Below are 9,962 nucleotides of genomic sequence, written 5' to 3' on the forward strand. Positions count from 1 at the left end.
CTGTAAGCACGGACCCAGGGGTCAGTGTATGAATCAACATCCACTGTTTCTATGGTTCTGAATCAGAAGTTAAAATAAAGCCGTCAATTCTTGTAGACACAGAGCACTTCCCTCCAGGGCTCTGAACTGCCCCTGTCTAGCTCTGAATTCCATCGAATTTTCTTCTGTACATATGAAACCTTAATTCCTGCAGACACAATGTTTTGAAAATTGCCAACATCCAAAGAAAAGCATGCTTTGAAACCTTGGATCAAGTGTCTTTCACCTTTCCATCATTCCAACAGAGTATGCCCATAAGAATAATGTGATAAATGTAAAAGCATATGTTATGAAAAAGAGTTTAGAAGACTGTTGTCATGAGAGGAGCCTAGATGCTCATCTATTGTGAAGCATGTCACTACAGATCCCTCAGATAACACATGCCCCGCCAGGGGAGGGCCCATTACAAGCTGGAACCTGAAAAAGCATCACCAGAGGGCATGTCTCATCTTTTATTATCATCATTGCCATCATTATGATGCTTATCACCATTTTAGACATTGAGAGAACACCACAACTGAAGTGTTTACACATGTAAAAAAGTGAGACTCTTTTTCTTTTACATTTTGTTAGACTTAGAAATAAGAAATATCTTTTACTAGAAAAAAAACATTCAGCTCTTGTCAATTGAATCATGGGCTAGAATTATTTTCACCTTTGCTGTGTTACTATTTCAAGAGGGGAACTAAATAAAAGATGACTAAAATCATACTTGTAATCATGTTGCTATCATGTTGTTAGGGTCACCTGGGTATTCAGTAGGTGAAATGACCCCATGAAAATATTTTTTATAATTTTTCTTAAACGTTATTTATAGATTTGCCAACATTGTTGCAATGTCTGAGAAAACAAAAACATTTCTATATGCCATTCCTTAATGGTGTTTATATCTATGTCTTGGGTCACCTTCCTTGTTCTACTGTCCTAACCCTCTTGCGTGCTTTTGCATCTTGAGTACCAAGTTTTATCTGGTCACGTTCCTGATCTAGCTGCCAAGTTCTTGATATCAAGTATTCCTGATCTAGATTTTTGACAGCACTGTTAAATTAATGTTGGATTTTTTCCTAATCTCGGACAACTTCTTTGTGATTTAGCAAATGTGTGTGTGTGTGTGTTGTGTGTGTGTAGGTGTGTGTGTGGGTATGTGTGTGGGGGGCTCCATCATGTTCAGCAGTGATAGGCTATCTATATGTGCTAATATAATGACTTAAGGTGTTCAGTCATTCCAAGGTATTTACACTTCAATAGGATTTACCAGAATATTGAAAATAAGCTTTCAAAATCTGGTAATGCTGGAATTTGGATTTTCAGGTAACATACCTTCTTTGTGCCAAAGAAATCATCTACTTTGGCCATAACCTATCTATTTGGCCTGGCCTGTGTAGGCTGTTTTTACAGGGTCTTGCTCTCAGCCAGGCTTAGGATATTATCATTGCAACTGCTTTGCAAACTATAAATTCCTGAGTGTGTATGAGACTTGATTTTATATACTTACCATTATTATGTGACAATGACTCTTTGTAGATTTGCATTACACATTTCAAGTGAGACAATTTGGGTTTCATGATGCTTTGAGGAATCAATATATCCTAGTCCTCAGGAGTAGACTTTTAGCCATTATCACTAGAGCAGGAGAAGGCAGGAATCACCTGGGTCATAAAGTGTCCCTAGAACTCAGCATGCTCTGCTCAGCTCTGTCCACTACACGGTCATCTTTGGTAAGGACATCAGAATGGGTTCCTTAGGCGGCTGATTTAACTTTGTAACTAAATGTAACTACGCTCTAATGCAGGCAGAGCACCAGCTCTACACCACTGTGTTCCAAGGCCTTGGTGGCACAACATTTTTAACCTAGAAAACAACCTCTCTTTGGATTAGTTACCAGTCTTAGAAATAGCAGCAATTCCGATCTATGTTTTTGTTTATGCTTTTTTGTTTTTTTCTCATGGAATGTTTCAGAAAGTCAAGAATGCACACACTATGGGTTGCACCACAGTGGTGAGCTCAGATCAACATTTTGGTTTTGGGGGCTCAGGGTCACAGTATGCAAAGTCTTCAACCTCTTTCATGCTTGCTTTTCTTTTCTCTTCCAGACCCTGCAACGTCCTCAGTATCCATTAATTCCTAGGGAAGACACGAGAGGTGTAAGATATATCAACATGTTGGCCTTGCTGTTCAGCTCTGAGGTCTCCAGGAGAGGCTTCCTTTAAAGATATTTTAAGAAGCACAGATTCCTGCTTCCACTAATGCTTCTACCACTTGCTGACCACATAATCTTGATCTTTAACTGAAGTTTTCTGACACCTAGCTTCTTCATGTATAAAATATGAGAAGTGGGAGATAATCTTCCCACCCCACTATGTTCCACCAGTTGGATTCTCTCCAGCAGCTGTGGAGACTGAGTGTGGCATTTAGGATATTTATTGTAGGTGAACATCTGGCAGGGAGTAGGGGAAGCAGGATCAGACAGAGAAAGAAGCTGAAAATCCATGCAAGCAACATAAGGCTTTGCCATGCCTACTGGGACTTCTGTAGCAGACATCACTTGTCACAGTTGTGCCTAAGTGATTTGGCCATCTATACCCCTCTGCAACCAGAGCCTGGATGTGGGTGGCCCTGTGAACCTGTGCCTTGGACAAGGCATCTCTGGGCAGCTGAGGAAAACCCTGAAGGAGCTGAGAGCCAGACGGTCCCTCTTGGAAGGGGAGCTGGGAGCACGTGTCCTGTCCCACAAGAGGAATGAGGTGATGCGGTGAAAGGACTGTGCTCTTGAAATGTAGAAAATTTTCTTGATTCTTTCTATAAACATTTGCTGTTTTCCTTATTTTATATCAAGATACAACTAGCTGAGGGGGGAATGAATAGGCAGAACACAGAGGATCTTCAAGGCAGTGAAACATCTCTGTATGATGCCGTGATGGTGGATATGTGTCATTGCACATTTGCCCAAACCCAACACTAAGAGTGAACCCTAATGTAAGCCATGAATTTTAGTTAGTAATGACTTATCGATATCGGCTCATCATTTATGACAAACGTTCCACTCTTGTAGGATGCTGATAGTGGGTGAGGGTGTGTGCGTGTAATGGGAACACTTTGTATTTTCTGATCCCTTTCGCTGTGAACCTAAAACTGATCTAAAAGTCTATAAAAATAGCAAGGTGTATTTAAATATGATGGGCTATATCCAATATTGCAAATATTCGTTTTATTGTCTAAGACAAGATGTTCAACAGCTCTAGAAGAGTGGAAGGTCATGCTTTAATTTAGACGTACTCCCAGTTTCATATGTAATGTCCTCCTGAATACTTGTGTAAGGTCAAACTTATAAAACTTAAACAAGATTAAATAAACAAACAACTTATAAATCACCTTTGTGTAAATTAGAAAATTGCACCTCTGTGCTCAGATGGTTGAGGAAGCTAGCTCCTCCTCTGGACAGAAGACCCACCATTTGCAATAGTTGGGGAGCAGGCTGGTGTCTTTGTACCATGGACAACTGTACAGCCGTGCAGGGCGTAAACTGAAACATATTCACTCAGTGCTTCAATGTGACACGTGATCTCCCAACACTAGGCTTCTGTGTCTCCATCTTCTCTGCTCCCTGGTCCTTCCCAGTTCCACCTCAGCAACTCAGTCTCAGGTCAGACAACAGACTTGCAGTTACCAGCAGCTGGGCCATTTCTGAAATGTTCATTTTGAGAAATCTGCATTTTTGAACCTGTCATTTTTCAACTCATTCTTCCAGCTGGAGTAACCTTCCGATTATTCCTCAATCCCCAATGCATTCATCCCTCACTTTCTTATTATCCTTACCTTTGCACATTCTTTCTGGCCCCTCTGAGACCTCGTGGTTTGAACATAAACCACTCCCTTAAAAACATCTTAAACTTCCTTACACATTCCTTTGATTATATATTTTCCTGCCAATGCAAAGCCTCCTAATTTTCCTCTTATACCAAGAAGCTAAACATTGCTGGAGAAAACTCTCACAACCATTTCAATTGTTCTTGCTTGAAATGTATAATCACAGATCTCAAAGAAGCACCTGACATGTGCCAGATATATCCCCAGCAATAGAGGAGGTGGGGAGGGCAGCAGAGGGTCCACGTTCTTCCTTCCAGGACAGCGTAAGCATTGCTCTCTACTGGTCAGACTCTGATGAGAATAATGGATAAGTACAAAAAAGAAGGAACAACAGAAATGCTAGATTGATTGAATCTAGAAAGGATGGAGTAACTAATCACTGAAAAAAATAACAGATCATGAAGGGCCAGAGCCAGGAATAGAAGTGAATTTAGTCGAGACAAGCCAAAGCCTGTTGTTGTTTTGCAGTGACTTCCAGAACCATTAACTTGACTGAGGGGGATTATCTGCAGCTCTGCTTGCCCAACATTTGTGTTTCTCTACCTTCTTGGACTCTCTCAGCTTCCATGCGCCCATCATATTTTTCAAACATTTTGGCATCACCTGTCATAGCCCCTGGACAGTTTTCAGTAACAATAAATCTCAGTCTCAAGTCAAGGATTATGAGTCCGGAAAACATTTGTTGAACATATGGTTTAAATTATTTTTCCTGTGTCTGGAAAATTAGTAGATTTCTAACCTACAGAGAGTATGAAGAATATAAGAGTAGGTATTTCCTGGTAAAACTACAGAAGGAAGTTGCTCCAACATCATATAATTTATTTGTACAATGGGCTGTAGATGTGCCTAGATATTTAACAAAGCCAAGCTATGATACGACAGCTTCTAGATAGAGTATTCCAGAAGATTTCCCCAGAAGAATGCCTGCAACAGGCCAAGAATACACATTACAGATGTGGAAATTAAATTAATGTCAAATTCATTCATTGAGCAAGCTGCCAGAAAAGTTCTCTCTTTCATTGTGATTAACTTAATCATTTATTTATATGAAATTTTATTCCCAAATATTTTAATTCACAAAGCATCCTACACTTCATGAAAGAGAAAATTAATTAACAATGAATAAGAAGATAAAGCAAAAGAAGAACAAAGACAGGAAAATAGTCTCTAAAAATTAAAAAAAAAGAGGAAGAGTAATTTATAAATTTGGGGGAAGTATTAGCAAAATTAAAGTTATCAGCCTGAATATTATTTAGAATTACAAGAACTGTTTTTTTGGATTTCTCTTTTTAACCATACTAAAGTCTCAAAGTTTGGGTGCTAAACCTCTCACAGTCTGTTCTATAGAAATTCATAGGTTCTGCTGAAAATAGAGTTGCATAGATTACAGTACAGAATTGAAAGTCTTCACCTTGGGAATTGTTTCCTAGCATTTTGTGTCTCTTCTGATTTTGCAGGATAATTTTCTCCTCTTCAGGAATTCAAATCAGAATGAATGATTTCTGTGTCTGAAGGAGATAACATCTTCAAATTATTTTTGTTGTTAAGCATGGGTATGATTTCTGGAAACAGCAAAAGACATTGAGCAAAGACTGCCAAAAAGATGAGTGATTACAGCTGAAGGAAATGGACTTGAGTTTTGAAGGCAATGATACCTAGTCGTGTCGTGTAGTTCAGCGGTTCCCACCCTTTTTGGCACCACGGACAGTTTTTGTGGAAGATAATTTTTCCACGGATGGGGTAGGGGGGTGGTTCAGGTGGTAAAGGGAGCGACAGGGAGCAGTGGGGAGAGATAGGGAGAGATGGGGAGAGATGGGGAGCGATGGGGAGAGATGGGGAGAGATGGGGAGCGATGGGGAGAGATGGGGTGAGATGGGGAGCGATGGGGAGAGATGGGGAGTGGCAGGTAAAGCTTCGCTCACTCACCTGCCGCTCACCTCCCGCTGTGCAGCCCGATTCCTAACAGGCCTGTGGCCTGGGGGTCGGGGACCCATGGTGTAATTAATAAGACGACTGCAACAGAGATTTTCTGAGAAAAATCCTAGAAACTTTTAAATGAAAGGAAACATAATTGGTATAAGGGTATAATTTCTTAGGGTAATTACTTGGAAGAGGAAAAACTTATACAAACCCACATGTGCTGCTATGTTTACTTAAAAGCTGCCTTTGTGAATTGCTGCTCCAGATTAAAGAAGATACAAAGAGGAACAACCACTGGATACTAGACCAGGAAAAAGTATAATATAAAAAATATACTATAAAAAATATTTAAAAAAGGACATCCCTGGGATAATCAAGAAAATTTAAAAATGGACTGAAGATTAGAAAATATTTGTTGTTTCAATATTCAATGCATGGGTTTTATAGTAACTGTTTTATGGTTATGAATGAGGATATCCTTATTAGAAAATACATACTGCAGTACTGGGATCACAATGGGTTAAAATCATTCTCAAATGATTCAGAAAAGTAATATACATGCAGAGACATACACACATGTGTGATGTATGTATGTGAGTAGGCATATGTGTGTATATGTCTCTGTGTATGTACATATACAAGAAGGGTGTTTAGAGTTCCTTGTCTTATTCTTGAAACTTCAGTAAATGTGAAATAATGTCTAATAAAAGGTTAAAACCCAAACAACAGTGACAAGCAGTCTTTGCATGTGAATGTGTTTATGTGTGTCTGTGCATGCACATTGCATGTGTATAGTTTTATAATACAAGTCATATCCTCTTGTGCATAAACTTTGGAAAATAAAACAAATCCTATACTCTCAACATATTAAAGCTAACAAGTTACTGTTAGTATTTTGAGTAGTTTCTTCTAGGATTTTTACAATTTATAAATTGTTATATAATTTAGCTCATGTTTTGTTATTTTCTATAATCTTATATTCAGATTTTTTTCTTAAGTCCTTTCCCATGTCACTAAATGTTGGTCGTCATTCTGTAAGGTGGCACATGCTGCATATTTGGGACTTCTCAGTTCATCTAGCTGTCCCACTAACTAATACTCTGGGAGGCAAGGTAACTGGCTCTGAGTCTAGAAAAGGATTGTTTCAAGAATCAGTTTAGAGCGTGCACATAAATCACTTAGCTTAAAGGCATGCTTCCCTTTGTCAGTAAAAGTGGCAAATTCCTTTGGCGACTGAAATTGATGAGTTAATTTTTACAAAAATACATTTTAAAAAAAAATGAGATGTATCCTAGGAAATCCAGTAGCTGGTGAGCAAAGTTACTGCTAAAACAGTGACAATGTCTGTGAGCTATGTTGTACTATAAATGAAGAAACCAGTTTCTTGTTTTACACAGCTTTAGCAAGTGACCTGGTGGACGTCTCCTCGAACAAAGTCTTACACTTGTTGTGTCCTAAATGCCACCGGTCCTTGTTTTATTTTCCTACCAACGTTTCTCTATATGCAGCACTTAGCACTGGCCTGGCACATGGGAAGCCATGTTTCTTCAAATAAAAAGCGGGAACATTTTCTAATTTTACAATTTTTTTAATATTTTTTTTCCGCCTCTCTTCCAGCTCCATGGTCTTCTCTCCTTGAATTTCTTCCACACAATCTTTTCCCACAGGTCAGCTCCACAGGTCCTCCTGGGGCATTTCCTGTGTAAGACTCTGTGACTAGCATTTGTCCAATCTGTGGACGATGATCTGGGCAGACACACCCTCTCTCTTGGGTGGAGCCGGGCACAGGGCTTCCTTTTAACCGCTCAGCTCCCCTCTATGCTCTGGACTCGGCCTCAGTCCCACTGCGAGAGGCCATGGGAGCCCTCAGCCTACTTTCCTGCTCACATAACCATTCCTAGGCATGCCCTAAAGGAGATTAATTACAACACTCGGGCTTATGAGTGGACACTTCATTGTTCTAAGTGACATACAGTCATGCATATGTGTATGTGTGTATATATACATTTATATTTCATACCCATTGATGTTTGCAGAGTGCAGATGTATCAGATTAAGTAAATAAATGATGCTTATGGACCATTGCTTCCTTTGTATAAAACCTTAGGAGACCAGTTCCTTATTCCTTGGTCAAGTTTATAACCTTTACTCAACTTGAGGGAAAAACTATCATTTTATTTTATTTTACAATTATCTGACTAAGAATATAAGCAAACAGAAGTTAGCAGAGACCTCTACTTAATTTTTCATGACTACCTAACTTCTGGCTTCTATTTATGAATTCTGATGATCAAACTGGAGCCTGAGAAGCCACAAAAAGTAATACATTCCATGACCTGTCCTTCTGTAGCTTGCATGGTAAGAGTTTTGTGTTTTTTTTCGGGAAGTTTTGTGACAGTAACTAAATAGTATGCTGTAATACAGTCTGGCAAAGAAATGATAAACAAAAAAAAATGTAGAGTTATGCTTAAATGGCCAGCTTCCTGCAATATTTACGGTAATACACACAGAACTGTGGAATAAAATCAGTAAAACCATATCTGTATTTTTCTTAACAGCCTTCAGAAGAAATCATGATCTATTATATGGTGTTAATTTATCAGAATTATGAATTATTTTTATTAATAAAAGAGAAATTAGGATTATATTATCAAAATAAGTAATTCATATAGAATTTTTATGTGCTGAAAGTAAAAAGGTTTGTTTCAAATTTCTGATTGCTTATAGTCATAATTGCCATTTACCTAGGATTATAAGACTCCAGACATATTGGTTTACCTTTTGTCCTTCACTTAAAAATAGCTTTTAATGTGTTACCCACACTTGGCATACTGGAGTCATGGACTTTAAAAGTCTTCAGACTTCCTCATGCCCCCTGAAGTGAGGATAATTGGTAATATTTTCATGACTTTGCTTTGCTAGGGCACCCAACCATTAAATAGCACCAGCATTCCTTTCTAATATAAGAAAAAAATAGACTACTTTCTAAACTACGTAGCTTTTTTAGAGTCAGGCTTATTTATAAATGCCTTACAGCTATCTTCTCATAAACATCAAGACGCTATAGAAGTGGCAGTGTGCTTACAGGTACAGAAAATGAAATAAGCTCCCTGGGTCCCTCGGGCTGGAGAGCAGCCTGTGGTGGCGGCGAGCCCTCTTCCCCACTTTATCATAAATGGGTGAAATGAGGAGGATTTTCACAGTCTCGTTCAAGTGTTCTTGGGTTTCCAGTAGAGACTTTAGATTTTCCTTCCTGAGTATTTTAAAGTCAGAATTTTGGAATCCCATTTTGACAAATTCCCTATAAGATGTGTAATGACTCCGTCATTACTGGGTCCTTTGAGGACGTCTGTTAACGTTTCCTCTTTGAGCACGGATGTGTCGGCTCAGACCCCCATGCTCAGCCCTCCTTAGCACGTGGCTGTGCAGACACCAGCCCCACACAGGCACTGTCCTGTCCACGTGGAACTCTCACCCGGTGTGCTCCTTCTTGGACTTCCCAACCGATGAAATCTCACTTATCCCTGAGGGCCTGGCTCACTTGTCTCTCCACGTGGGAGTTTGTCTCCATCAGCTCCAGTTGGAATGGATTTTCTCTCCTCTGTATTCCTATCGTTTTCATCCATTTAGTCCTTTCAATGAATTGCTTCCGGCACTTCCACGGGGCAAGGAAAGGATGGGTGTAGCCACTGTTCTCCTGTAACCTTCATCAGGCAGAGGAAGAGGGACCATGAATAAATGAGGATGCAATGTATTTTCCTCCAGTGCTAAGTACTGTACTGACAAGTGAATCAGGATGAGGGTTTTGAGAGTCAAGGGATGGGGATGGAAGGGGAAAGGAGGCTTCTTAGGATGTTCAGAAATGAACTGGCAAACATAAGGCAGGCAAATGGCGAGCAGAGGAATCAGGGCTTGTGAAGCTGTCGTCTTGAGTGTGAATATTAATTTCATGTGTGATGAGAAACATTGGGAGGTTTTTTCTTAATGTTATTTTAAATGACATTTTAAGTGGAGTTTAATACATGAAGAAAACTGCACACATCAGAAGTGTCTTGCTCAATAAAACTTCAGGATCGACTCCGATATGATTGCTCTCATCACCAGATAAGGAACTAGGGTGTTACCAGCACCCCAGA

Source organism: Balaenoptera acutorostrata, chromosome 12, assembly GCF_949987535.1.
Source record: "Balaenoptera acutorostrata chromosome 12, mBalAcu1.1, whole genome shotgun sequence".
Lineage (NCBI taxonomy): Eukaryota > Metazoa > Chordata > Mammalia > Artiodactyla > Balaenopteridae > Balaenoptera > Balaenoptera acutorostrata.